The sequence below is a fragment of the Canis lupus genome, chromosome 13 (assembly GCF_003254725.2).
Source record: "Canis lupus dingo isolate Sandy chromosome 13, ASM325472v2, whole genome shotgun sequence".
NCBI classification, from domain to species: Eukaryota; Metazoa; Chordata; class Mammalia; order Carnivora; family Canidae; genus Canis; species Canis lupus.
This window is the reverse complement of record NC_064255.1, coordinates 58,770,827-58,785,766: the sequence shown is the minus strand read 5'-3', so window position 1 is coordinate 58,785,766 and position 14,940 is coordinate 58,770,827.

Below are 14,940 nucleotides of genomic sequence, written 5' to 3'. Positions count from 1 at the left end.
GCCTATGTCTCTGCCTCTCTCTGTGTGTCTCCCATGAATAAATAAATAAAATCTTTAAAAAACAAGTGAGTCTCCCAGAACATTGATTTGCCAAAATTAAAAATTACTCTGTAGTTTATATGAGAATGGAGCAAAGAACTTCTTAGATTATCTATCTAAATCTGTCGCAGACTCTCATTTACACAATTTAATTCCTATTTTCCAGTTGGCTAAACATTAAACACTTCCAACAGATCCAAAATAGGTGGGGTATTTTTATACTTTTCATATGTCCACATAATCCAAATCCCAAAACACAGTCTTTCTCATTTCTAGTCAATCAGTTTGATTAATATCCTATGGGGAAAACAGGTTATTTCCCTGCATACTTCTAGTGATTCATTTCTATAAGAATCAGTTGTCCTGGAATGCCTGGGTGGCTCAGTGGTGAAGCATCTGCCTTCGGCTCAGGGTATGACCCTGAAGCTCCAGGATCAAGCCCCCTATTGGGCTTCCTGCATGGAGCCTGCCTTTCCCTCTGCCTCTCACTGTGTCTTTCATGAATAAATAAATAAAATCTTTTTTTTTTTTTAAAGAATCCATTGTCTTTTGAAGGAACAGTTCCCATGTCAAGAGAAATACTTAGGCAGAAGCTGGATGATCACCTACAGAAATGTTTTGGAGGATTTCTACAATGGGTCAGGCTTAAAAAAGGATGATTTCCATGGTCCCTTCCAAGCTAATATTCTACCTTCAATAAGGAAATAGTTTTGAGGGAGCATAAGATCTCTGAGAAAATAAGGAGTTGCAAAGCTTTGGGACATTGTTTGCTTAATCTGGTGCACAACCATGATACAAATCATCTACAGAGAGGAGGGGCAAGACGGCAGAAGAGTAGGGTCCCCAAATCACCTGTCTCCACCAAATTACCTAGATAACCTTCAAATTATCCTGAAAATCTACGAATTCGGCCTGAGATTTAAAGAGAGAACAGCTGGAATGCTCCAGTGAGAAGAGTTCGCGCTTCTACCAAGGTAGGAAGACGGGGAAGAAAGAAATAAAGACACAAAAGGCCTCCAAGGGGGAGGGGCCCGCGAGGAGCCGGGCTGAGGCCGGGGCGAGTGTCCCCAGGACAGGAGAGCCCCGTCCCGGAGACGCAGGAGCTGCACCGACCTTCCCGGGGAAAGGGGCTGCAGGGAGGTGGAGCAGGACCCAGGAGGGCGGGGATGCCCTCGGGCTCCGGGGACACTGACAGACACCTGCGCCCCGGGGGAGTGCGCCGAGCTCCCTAAGGGCTGCAGCGCGCACGGCGGGACCCGGAGCAGCTCGGAGGGGCTCGGGCAGAGGAAGAGGCTCCGTGCGGGGGGGCTGCAGGGCGGGAGCAGCTCGGGGGGCTCGGGCGGGGCTCGCGGAGGGGGCTGCGGGGCGGGAGCAGCTCCGGGGGGCTCGGGGGGGCTCGAGGGCGGCTCCGCGGAGGGGGCTGCAGGGCGGGAGCAGCTCGGGGGGGCTCGGGGGGCTCGGGGGCGGCTCGGTGGAGGGGGCTACGCAGCCCCAGGAGCGCTAATGAAACAGCGCAGGCCCCAGAGCACTGGTCGCCCGGACACAGCCCAGGATCTGGCCTCCCCCGGGACAGGCAGAGGCCGGGAGGGCCCAGGACAGCGGGGACGCTCCTGCCCCAGCTGAGCAGATCAGCGGCCCCGCCCAGAGCCTCCAGGCCCTGCAGACCGAGAGCTCTGGAGTTACTGCGGGAGCTGACTCCAGGGCTGCAGAGCTGGAGTTGTTGTTGTTCCTGCGGTTGTTCCTCCTGGGGCCTCACGGGGTGAACAACCCCCACTGAACCCTGCACCAGGCAGGGGCACAGCAGCTCCCCCAAGTGCTCACACCTGAAAATCAGCACGACAGGCCCCTCCCCCAGAAGACCTAGATGCTAGATGCTAGATGGACAAGTTCCAGGGGAAGTCAAGGGACCTAAAGTACACGGAATCAGAAGATACTCCCCCGTGATTCTTTTTTTATTTTTATTTTTTTTGATGTTGTTTTGTTTTGTTTTGTTTTGCTTTTTGATTTGTTTCCTTCCCCCACCCCCTTTTTTTCTTTCTTTCTTTCTTTTTCTTTCTCTTTTTCTTCTTTTTTTTTTTCGCTTTTTTCTTCCTTTTTTTTTCTCTTTCTCTTTTCTTTCCTTCTTTCTCTCCTCTCTTTTTCTCCTTTTCCCAATGCAACCTGCTTTTGGCCACTCTGCACTGAGCAAAATGACTGGAAGGAAAACCTCACCTCAAAAGAAAGAATCAGAAACAGTCCTCTCTCCCACAGAGTTACTAAATCTGGATTACAATTCAATGTCAGAAAGCCAATTCAGAAGCACTATTATACAGCTACTGGTGGCTCTAGAAAAAAGCATAAAGGACTCAAGAGACTACATGACTGCAGAATTTAGAGCTAATCAGGCAGAAATTAAAAATCAATTGAATGAGATGCAATCCAAACTCGAAGTCCTAACAACGAGGGTAAACCAGGTGGAAGAACGTGTGAGTGACATAGAAGACAAGTTGATGGCAAAGAGGGAAACTGAGGAAAAAAGAGACAAACAAGTAAAAGATCATGAAGATAGATTAAGGGAAATAAACGACAGCCTGAGGAAGAAAAACTTACGTTTAATTGGGGTTACCGAGGGCGCCGAAAGGGACAGAGGGCCAGAATATGTATTTGAACAAATTCTAGCTGAAAACTTTCCTAATCTGGGAAGGGAAACAGACATTCAGATCCAGGAAATAGAGAGATCCCCCCCCCAAAATCAATAAAAACCGTTCAACACCTCAACATTTAATAGTGAAGCTTGCAAATTCCAAAGATAAAGAGAAGATCCTTAAAGCAGCAAGAGACAAGAAATCCCTGACTTTTATGGGGAGGAGTATTAGGGTAACAGCTGACCTCTCCACAGAGACCTGGCAGGCCAGAAAGGGCTGGCAGGATATATTCAGGGTCCTCAATGAGAAGAACATGCAGCCAAGAATACTTTATCCAGCAAGGCACTCATTCAAAATGGAAGGAGAGATAAAGAGCTTCCAAGACAGGCAGCAACTGAAAGAATATGTGACCTCCAAACCAGCTCTGCAAGAAATTTTAAGGGGGACTCTTAAAATTCCCCTTTAAGAAGAAGTTCAGTGGAACAATCCACAAAAACAAGGACTGAATAGATATCATGATGACACTAAACTCATATCTCTCAATAGTAACTCTGAACGTGAACGGGCTTAATGACCCCATCAAAAGGCGCAGAGTTTCAGACTGGATAAAAAAGCAGGACCCATCTATTTGCTGTCTACAAGAGACTCATTTGAGACAGAAGGACACCTACAGCCTGAAAATAAAAGGTTGGAGAACCATTTACCATTCAAATGGTCCTCAAAAGAAAGCAGGGGTAGCCATCCTTATATCAGATAAACTAAAATTTACCCCAAAGACTGTAGTGAGAGATGAAGAGGGACACTATATCATACTTAAAGGATCTATTCAACAAGAGGACTTAACAATCCTCAATATATATGCCCCGAATGTGGGAGCTGCCAAATATATAAATCAATTATTAACCAAAGTGAAGAAATACTTAGATAATAATACACTTACACTTGGTGACTTCAATCTAGCTCTTTCTACCCTCGATAGGTCTTCTAAGCACAACATCTCCAAAGAAACGAGAGCTTTAAATGATACACTGGACCAGATGGATTTCACAGATATCTACAGAACTTTACATCCAAACTCAACTGAATACACATTCTTCTCAAGTGCACATGGAACTTTCTCCAGAATAGACCACATACTGGGTCACAAATCGGGTCTGAACCAATACCAAAAGATTGGGATTGTCCCCTGCATATTCTCAGACCCTAATGCCTTGAAATTAGAACTAAATCACAACAAGAAGTTTGGAAGGACCTCAAACACGTGGAGGTTAAGGACCATCCTGCTAAAAGATGAAAGGGTCAACCAGGAAATTAAGGAAGAATTAAAAAGATTCATGGAAACTAATGAGAATGAAGATACAACCGTTCAACATCTTTGGGATGCAGCAAAAGCAGTCCTGAGGGGGAAATACATCGAAATACAAGCATCCATCCAAAAAACGGAAAGAACTCAAATACAAAAGCTAACCTTACACATAAAGGAGCTAGAGAAAAAACAGCAAAGAGATCCTACACCCAGGAGAAGATGAGAGTTAATAAAGATTCGAGCAGAACTCAATGAAATCGAGACCAGAACTGTGGAACAGATCAACGGAACCAGGAGTTGGTTCTTTGAAAGAACTAATAAGATAGATAAACCATTCGCCAGCCTTATTAAAAAGAAGAGAGAGAAGACTCAAATTAATAAAATCATGAATGAGAAAGGAGAGATCACTACCAACACCAAGGAAATACAAACGATTTTAAAAACATATTATGAACAGCTATACGCCAATAAATTAGGCAATCTAGAAGAAATGGACACATTCCTAGAAAGCCACAAACTACCAAAACTGGAACAGGAAGAAATAGAAAACCTGAACAGGCCAATAACCAGGGAGGAAATTGAAGCAGTCATCAAAAATCTCCCAAGACACAAGAGTGAGTCCAGGGCCAGATGGCTTCCCAGGGGAATTTTATCAAACGTTTAAAGAAGAAACCATACCTATTCTCCTAAAGCTGTTTGGAAAGATAGAAAGAGATGGAGTACTTCCAAATTCGTTCTATGAGGCCAGCATCACCTTAGTTCCAAAACCACACAAAGACCCCACCAAAAAGGAGAATTACAGACCAATATCCCTGATGAACATGGATGCAAAAATTCTCAACAAGATACTGGCCAATAGGATCCAACAATACATTAAGAAAATTATTCTCCATGACCAAGTAGGATTTATCCCTGGGACACAAGGCTGGTTCAACACCCGTAAAACAATCAATGTGATTCATCATATCAGCAAGAGAAAAACCAAGAACCATATGATCCTCTCAGATGCAGAGAAAGCATTTGACAAAATACAGCATCCATTCCTGATCAAAACTCTTCAGAGTGTAGGGATAGAGGGAACATTCCTCAATTCCTCGACATCTTAAAAGCCATCTACGAAAAGCCCACAGCGAATATCATTCTCAATGGGGAAGCACTGGGAGCCTTTCCCCTAAGATCAGGAACACGACAGGGATGTCCACTCTCACCACTGCTATTCAACATAGTACTGGAAGTCCTAGCCTCAGCAATCAGACAACAAAAAGACATTAAAGGCATTCAAATTGGCAAAGAAGAAGTCAAACTCTCCCTTTTCGCCGATGACATGATACTCTACATAGAAAACCCAAAATTCTCCACCCCAAGATTGCTAGAACTCATACAGCAATTTGGCAGCATGGCAGGATACAAAATCAATGCCCAGAAGTCAGTGGCATTTCTATACACTAACAATGAGACTGAAGAAAGAGAAATTAAGGAGTCAATCCCATTTACAATTGCACCCAAAAGCATACGATACCTAATAAACCTAACCAAAGATGTAAAGGATCTATACCCTCAAAACTATAGAACACTTCTGAAAGAAATTGAGGAAGACACAAAGAGATGGAAAAATATTCCATGCTCATGGATTGGCAGAATTAATATTGTGAAAATGTCAATGTTACCCAGGGCAATATACATGTTTAATGCAATCCCTATCAAAATACCATGGACTTTCTTCAGAGAGTTAGAACAAATTATTTTAAGATTTGTGTGGAATCAGAAAAGACCCCGAATAGCCAGGGGAATTTTAAAAAAGAAAACCATATCTGGGGGCATCACAATGCCAGATTTCAGGTTGTACTACAAAGCTGTGGTCATCAAGACAGTGTGGTACTGGCACAGAAACAGACACATAGATCAGTGGAACAGAATAGAGAACCCAGAAGTGGACCCTCAACTTTATGGTCAACTAATATTTGACAGAGCAGGAAAGACTATCCACTGGAAGAAAAGACAGTCTCTTCAATACATGGTGCTGGGAAAATTGGACAGCCACGTGCAGAAGAATGAAACTAGACCACTCTCTTTCACCATACACAAAGATAAACTCAAAATGGATGAAAGATCTAAATGTGAGACAAGATTCCATCAAAATCCTAGAGGAGAACACAGGCAACACCCTTTTTGAACTCGGCCACAGTAACTTCTTGCAAGATACATCCATGAAGGCAAAAGAAACAAAAGCAAAAATGAACTATTGGGACTTCATCAAGATAAGAAGCTTTTGCACAGCAAAGGATACAGTCAACAAAACTCAAAGACAACCTACAGAATGGGAGAAGATATTTGCAAATGACGTATCAGATAAAGGGCTAGTTTCCAAGATCTATAAAGAACTTATTAAACTCAACACCAAAGAAACAAACAATCCAATCATGAAATGGGTAAAATACATGAACAGAAACCTCACGGAGGAAGACATAGACATGGCCAACATGCACATGAGAAAATGCTCTGCATCACTTGCCATCAGGGAAATACAAATCAAAACCACAATGAGATTCCACCTCACACCAGTGAGAATGGGGCAAATTAACAAGGCAGGAAACCACAAATGTTGGAGAGGATGCGGAGAAAAGAGAACCCTCTTACACTGTTGGTGGGAATGTGAACTGGTGCAGCCACTCTGGAAAACTGTGTGGAGGTTCCTCAAAGAGTTAAAAATAGACCTGCCCTATGACCCAGCAATTGCACTGTTGGGGATTTACCCCAAAGATTCAGATGCAATGAAACGCAGGGACACCTGCACCCCGATGTTTATAGCAGCAATGTCCACAATAGCCAAGCTGTGGAAGGAGCCTCGGTGTCCAACAAAAGATGAATGGATAAAGAAGATGTGGTCTATGTATACAATGGAATATTCCTCAGCCATTAGAAACGACAAATACCCACCATTTTCTTCAACATGGATGGAACTGGAGGGTATTATGCTGAGTGAAGTAAGTCAGTCGGAGAAGGACAAACATTGTATGTTCTCATTCATGTGGGGAATATAAATAATAGTGAAAGGGAATATAAGGGAAGGGAGAAGAAATGTGTGGGAAATATCAGAAAGGGAGACATAACATAAAGACTCCTAACTCTGGGAAACAAACTAGGGGTGGTGGAAGGGGAGGAGGGCGGGGGGTGGGAGTGATTGGGTGACAGGCACTGGGGGTTATTCTGTATGTTGGTAAATTGAACACCAATAAGAAAAATAAATAAATGAATTAAAAAAAAAACAAAAACAAATCATCTACAGTAAAGAAATCAAACCGATCAAAAATCAAGTGAAGTAGAAATCCATTTTGGAGGAAAAAAAGCAACAAATGAAAACAGGAATTCAAAATGCAAACAGGAATCTCAGGGCATTTTCCAGAGCAACGCCAACCTTTAACCTCCAACAATACAAATTAGACTGAAATTACTAATGCAATAAAAATCAGATGATACATTAATAAAAGGGGTTTCCCTACAAAATTCATCCATCTAACCAGTCATTCATTTTTTCACTCATCCATTTATCAATAGTTTTTTTTAGATTTTATTTACTTATTTGAGAGAGAGAGCAAGCATGAGTGGGGGAGAAAGGAGACGAGAAGCAGACTCTCCCCTGAGCCGGGAGCCGATGTGTGGCTTGATCCTAGGACTGTGAGATTATTACCTGAGCCAAAGGCAGACACTTAACCAACTCAGCCATCCAGGTGCCTCTAAAAATATTTTGAGTGATTATAATGTGCCAGGCATTATTCTGAGCTAGTTAAGGCAACTTCTAAGAAAGACCAAGCCAGGCAGATAAACAAGCAAGTATGTAAGTCCTAAGGTGACAATTTTGTGAGTTTGAGGAACAGTAAGAAGTCAATGTGGTTGGACCAAAGCTATTGAAAGAGAAACTGGTGTTAAAGAAGTTGAAGAAATAGGCACACAGGCTGTACAAAGAAGTTTTTATTTTATTCTAATTTGAGGATAAGATTTTGGGGAGAATCACAACACCTGGGTATCAGAATAACTACATGCATTGTAGTGCAAACTTCTTGTTTTTCTTCATGTAAATTCTGAAGAGGCATACTTTATTTCATTGGTTCTACAAAAAGAGCACTGCCAAGTTAACTCTGAAGGCTTGGCTGTTCTGCTGCCCTATACAATCAAATTTCCATTTTCCAAAGATTAATATGACTACTCTAAGAGAAAGAACTACAACAGGACATAAGTATAAGAAGGGATACAAGTCAGAAGACTCTTGCAATAATCCAGCGAAAATGATGGCTTACTTCGATTGAGGAGCTAATGGTGAATGAAGATGGTGAAAAATGCTTGAAATTTGGGAAATATTTGTAGAAACAGCAGAAATTAGCTTTAGACTAGATTTAGGGGCTGAGGGAAAGGGAATGATCAAGATTTTGAGCCTGAACAATGAAAGGATAATTTGGGAGGAGAACCCAGTTTGAGGATGGGGAATTAAGAGTTTTTTTCTGGGGCACCTGGGTGGCGTCTGTTTGTTAAGCCTCTGATTGTTGATTTTGGCTCAGGTCATGATCTCAGGGCTGTGAAATTGAGCCCTGGGTCAAGCCCCCGAGTGAACCCCTTTAGGCTCCAAATTGATTGTGGAATCTGTTTATCCTTCTCCCTTGTCTCTGCCACTCCCACTCTGTCCCTCCTCCTTTCGCTTGCACAAACACACACACACTCCTTTCGCTTGCACAAACACATGTATGTATATAAATACATATCTGTAGCTCAGAGAAGAGTCTGAAATTGGAAATATCAATTTGATGGTATTACACTTTCAGGGAAGTAGGGGACAAAATCATTTCGGATGACTGGAAGAAAAAATAGGAAATGTAGCTTCTGAAACATAAGGAAATACTTTGATAACCTCAAGAAATATCCTGATGTCTTAAGATGAAAAATTATATTTAGTATCATAACAAAAAAGACTTAAAGAAAATGTTAAATCTGATTTTATTAAATTAAGAACATTTTGTTATTCAAAAGACACTGTTAAAGAATAAAGGGAAAATGACTGAGGGAAGATATTTGTAGTACATATAACTAAAATATAGCTCATATCTAAAATCTATAAGGATCACTACAAATCAATAAGTAAAACCAAATAATAAAAAAATGTACAGAAGATTAGGTACATCAGAAAAAAAATCTGAATGGCCAATAAATGCAATAAAAAGGGTTCCATCTTATTAGAAATAAGGAAAATAAAAAAAATAAAGCCGTTATAATACAGCACAACACACCAATGGATAAAAATTGAAAGTCTAGCAAATTCAAAAACTGGCAAAGATGGCATAGTGTAAACTGTCTTAATATCAGCAGTTTAACAACGGGAAATTGGCATTATCCAATAAAGTATATCATATGTATATCTTACGATTTAGCAATTCTACTCCAAAGTGAGTATGTTAGAAATGGGTGCACATAAGGAGGAATATTCAAAGTGATATGGGAGAGCTTGGTTCTTGTCTCACGGAGTTGCAGAATGAATCTCATGGACAACAGACAATGAGCAAAGATACGAGAAATCTCTCAAAAGTGAGAATGGTCCCTACAGGGTTGCCACGGAGGGCTTTTATTGTCTGTTTTTTTATAGGAAACTGACCAGGGAACTTGGTAAATTTCTTGTCAATATCCGGGTGGATATTTAGAACAAACAGGGTAGACTTGTAACAAACAAGGTTTTGTTTTGTTTTGTTTTGTTTTGTTTTTTGTAAATATCATGAGCACAAAATGTTCCCTTCTCTCTGGTTATTATCTGCTCCGTAACATTTCTCTACATCTGGGATTTCTGTGATTAGTTAGTTGCCATTAAAGGTGGATACGATCTAACATTTTGGAGCTAGGGAGCCAGGTTTATTTTTTGTTTTTACTGTCTTATCTCAGTTTTCTTTGGATGGGTAGGATCCTGACTCTGGGCGTTTCCCTTATCTTTCCCTGCCTGGCCCCTAATTCATTCCTACATCAAAAGCAGCATTATTCATAGTAGCCCAAATAGTGGCAACAACCAAATGGCCATCAGCAGGGAAATGAATAAGTAAATTCTGTTATATTCATACAATGGACTATCCTACAGTCATAAAAATGAATAAACTAGAGCCACACTTAACAAAGATGAACCTTAAAAACACAAAGTTAAAAGAAGCTAGTCATTAAAAACAAAATGCATACTATTCCATTTATATGTTTTTCAACTGTATTGTTTAAGAATTCATTTTTACTCATGAAAAACTGTTTTCAAAAAAATCAAGAAATCTATTACCAAAAACTATAAACAATGTTCACCTTTAGGGGAGCAGGGTAGAACTGAACACTGAACCTAAGAAGGGAAAGACAGAGCACTGCTGGCTTGTTAGCAAACTTCTATGGATATTTGCTTTGTAGTAAGTCATTAAGTTGTACACATGTGTTTTATGTACTTTCCTGTATGTGTATTATTTTTCACATCTCTGATACAAAACAATTCCCTTACGATCCTCAGGCATTGTAAGGGAGAGCAATGAATAATTCTTGGATCATTCAGAAAAGAGCCCTTGAAGGAAATATATAAAACTTTTTTAAAAAGTATATATCATGGTAGATAGCAGAAAAAGCAAATTTTTCCCTGTTCATAATCCATATTAATATTTTAACAATTGTTTTCATTTGAATTTTTATAGATCTAGCACAATTGCTTAGCAATGTTAATACTGTTAAGAAACATTTCTAGTAAAAGAAAAAAAAGAAACATTTCTAATGTGCATGGTACTATTAGAATATCTGGTACTATTTCTTTTGCAATTAGTAATTTTCCTAAACTATAAGTTTGAGGATAATATACATATACACATATATTTTTTTGAAGTGCTTTCATAGAGAAAGTCTTGAAGTAAGCATCTTTTAATATTCTAAACATTTCCATTTTTATGACTACCACAACTTATTTTCCTGTGTTGGTTCTACTGGTCAAGGAAAATGGTCAAGGTTTCCTGTCAGCTGTTTCTTTACTTGATTGGCAACAGGGAAAGAAAACTATCAAATATATTAGCCAATACTATGACTTAAGACACTAATATATGCTAAGAAGAGATAAATTCAGTAAATCCCTTTGATATCAGTAGATATTTAAATGTTTGGACTCATGGCAGGGAAAATGTCAGAATTTTGCCTAAACCTATTTCACATAGCTTTCTAAACTATCATAGACTTATAATTTTTAAAAGTAGGTTTTATTGCAGGCATCCACACTGAAAAGAAGCTTTAACATGATGTCAGAGCCTTATGGATACATTTTTGGATGACAACCGTATAAAGAAAAATTTGATGAACAGCAATGATACTATTAGCCTAATTGCTAAGGCCTTGCATTGGATAGTATTTTCAAATTATCAGACATTTTTATATATTGTTATTTTTAGGAAAGAAAAGGATAAGGAAGCAAATTTGACTCATGGTATGATCTAATGGTCATATTTAGTCAAAGAAGCAAGCATTTTCCCTTAAAAAGATGTTTGAACTCTAAGTAAAATGTCAGACATGAACTGAAGTGATCACGCCCACACAGTAGGAAATGGTAGTAGACGGCTCAATTGCTGGTTCTCTGACTCAGACCAAAGCTCTCTATCCCTGTACACCACCTCTCAGCAGCCACTTTAACTATTCCTTCAGTCATACTGGTCTATTGAAGGAACATGGTAGGCTATGGGCAGTGTTCCCATTTCCTTAGCTGTAAGGCTTCGACAATAATTTTCCCTTTTCACAGGGGTTTACTTCAAGTAAACTGAACATTATAATAAAATATGTGAAATGGACATATTAAAATTAAGAACAAAGATTTTAAAATAGAGTAACTCTGAGTAATTTATTTCACAACGGCTATACATTTTAAAGGCCTATTTTTATATTAATCTTGGATTTTAATTCTAAGCAAGAGGTCTTTTTCTAAAGATCTAATCAGAGTCAAAAAAAAAAAAAAAAAAAAAAAAAGATGTGCCCCTCCTTAGCGGAAAGTGCAAAATCCTCTTCCAGATGAAATTTCCAATCCTAGTAAGTGAAAGATTTCAGTTCCCTCCAGTCAGGCTGGGTAATTTCAGTTCCCTCCAGTCAGGCCATCTATTTTTAAAACGGACTGCACTGAGCTCCTCTTCAGAATTCATGCCAGACAAAACCTGATCAGGAAAAATTAAAGTGTGAAAGTTTCAAGGTTCACATGCTCTTGTTACCAATCATCTACATTTTCTCTTTAAATGAAACTATCATTAAACCTCTCTTTTTACACACAGAGATCAGGGAAAGTGTTTTTCTTAAGTTAGTAGGGGAAAGAATAAATTCATATAGAAATACCTCTGGATCACTTTCTTTTACAAATATAAAGAATTCCTAAAATACTGTGAAGTGGGCTTTTCTTACATGATCATAAAACTCATTTGGGGGATCCCTGGGTGGCGCAGCGGTTTGGCGCCTGCCTTTGGCCCAGGGCGCGATCCTGGAGACCCGGGATCGAATCCCACGTCGGGCTCCCGGTGCATGGAGCCTGCTTCTCCCTCTGCCTGTGTCTCTGCCTCATTCTCTCTCTCTCTCTCTCTCTGTGACTATCACAAATAAATAAAAAAAAATTAAAAAAAAAACTCATTTGGGTAGAACCCAGGAAGTAGAGACAATTTCTCTGAATTCTAACATAAATGTATTGAAACTGTGGTTGTTAACATTTTAGGCCTACCCTACTATCAAAGTCTATATATTATCCAAAACATATTCTGTTCTGTTAAAACTTGCTTCAGGTAACAGTTTTATAAGAATATTTGTTTTTACTGATAGTAGTTTTGTTAGGATACTCTCACATCAGCAGATTTGCTGGGTTACCCCAGTTAAACACATGTATTCACAGTTTCTTCACTTGACCAATTTTGAAGTTATCAGCTAAGAAAATTCATTGTAATCTAGAATTTACAAATATTTCCTCATGAACTTTACTACTTCATTGAGAGTATTTTTATGTAATAAGTGGAAACCATAGAAGCAAAAACTTATTTTATCACAAGAATTTTTTGGAAAATAATGTATGACAGGGGACCAAGCAAACGTGACTGATACTCCACTGACTGAAAGTATGAGCTGACAATAACAATAGTTATAAGTTATAGTTATAAGTTATAGTTATAACTATAGTTATAAGTTATAGATGATTCTGATGGGGTCCAGAATCTCAAGATAGTTCTTGAATATTTGGCTTTTATTAATTGTCCTTTCCTTAAAATTTCACCAAACCCCTCATTATAATAAAATGTTCTGTTTTGGTTCTTGACTCCTCTAACCCTGAGAGATGACAGTCTTAAGGACCTGATGCTTCCTCTGAACTCCCTCAGGACACTGCCTCCAAAAAATCCCGCCTCTAAAAGAAAGAAAACTAACACTTTCCATATATATGTCACTGCGATGAAAACAGATGCTGAGAAGGAATTTAGGATGAAGGTATGAGTGGTGCTGGTAAAAACTTCTGGGCTTCCCGTAAGTCAGCTGGAGACCGTGTTCTACTATAGTTTCAACTTACTGTATCTTTCTCTGTACATGGGGTTGACTAAATCACACACTATCTGTAATTCCTAAACTTCTTTTCTAGTTTTAATATTGTCCTATCTCAATACCACTCACTTGTATTTATCATGGGTCACCTGAAAAATCCTGCTTTTGCTCCTCTCATTGTGATTTATGCCTTCATGGGGTGATTTCACTGACATTTTCTAGGTACCTAAATGGACTGGAATGCAATCCTATATCTTTTCAATCTTAAATATATCACTTTCTACTCTTGAGAGTAAGAGCAATCTAATAAAATATAAATTTTAGTGAACTGTTAAACTCATAAGCAATAAAGATTTTTTCAAAAATCAACACTAGCTCCAAAAATATGTTTATACCACCTACCTGAACCTACTAAAAAAAAGAGCTTTAAAATTATTCTCCAGATGTGAAAGTCTATCTAATTATATTATTCTGGTGAAGAAAGAAAGAAAGAAAGAAAGAAAGAAAGAAAGAAAGAAAGAAAGAAAGAAAGAAAGAAAGAAAAGAAAGAAAGAAAGAAAGAAAGAAAGAAAGAAAGAAAGAAAGAAAGAAAAGAAGAAAAGAAAAGAAAGAAAGAAAGAAGAAAGAAAGAAAGAAAGAAGAAAGAAAGAAAGAAAGAAAGAAAGAAAGAAAGAAAGAAGAAAGAAAGAAAATAAAGAAAAGAAAGAAAAGAAAAAGAAGAGAAAAGAAAAGAAAAAGAAAAGAAAAGAAAAGAAAAGAAAAGAAAAGAAAGAAAAGAAAAGAAAAGAAAAGAAATCCTTCTATTTGGTTTGTAGCACTTCAGCACAAGGAAACTTTTATTTTCTAAAACCCTGAAGATTTTACAATCCCTTCTCTAAACATTTTTATATTAGACTTGTCACACTTGGTTTACATAAATTGAATGTAACTTCATTTTTTTTTTCCCAAACTTGGCTCAGGAAACATCAGTCACAGCATAAAATGCCCTTAATTTTATGGTAACATTTATCCTAAATGGCAGAGATTGAAATGAAGACTTCCTTTCTTCTCCACCAATTCTAGAGAACCAGAAGCATGGCTTTCATTTCTTCATAGTTTCATATTATCTGGGGGATAAATGCCAGCATAGAGACATATAGTTGTAGGACCTTGCCCAGTGGCAACATTAAGAAGGTTAGAAAATAAGAATAACTCTCTCATGAAAGAGAGCTCTCTAATTAGAGGATTCCTTTACCCTGCCTCCAAAAAAAGATTTTTATTATGTCCTTAAATATGTCCTTAAATTTCAAAAGTAAAATTGAAAATTCTTAAATGAGTTAAAAGTGAACCAAATAAAATCAGGCAAAGTAATGGAATCTACAAGAATATGCTTCAGGATAATGTTTCTGTTAAGCAAACATGAAATTATCCATCAACTAAATGAAAATATTTACCAAT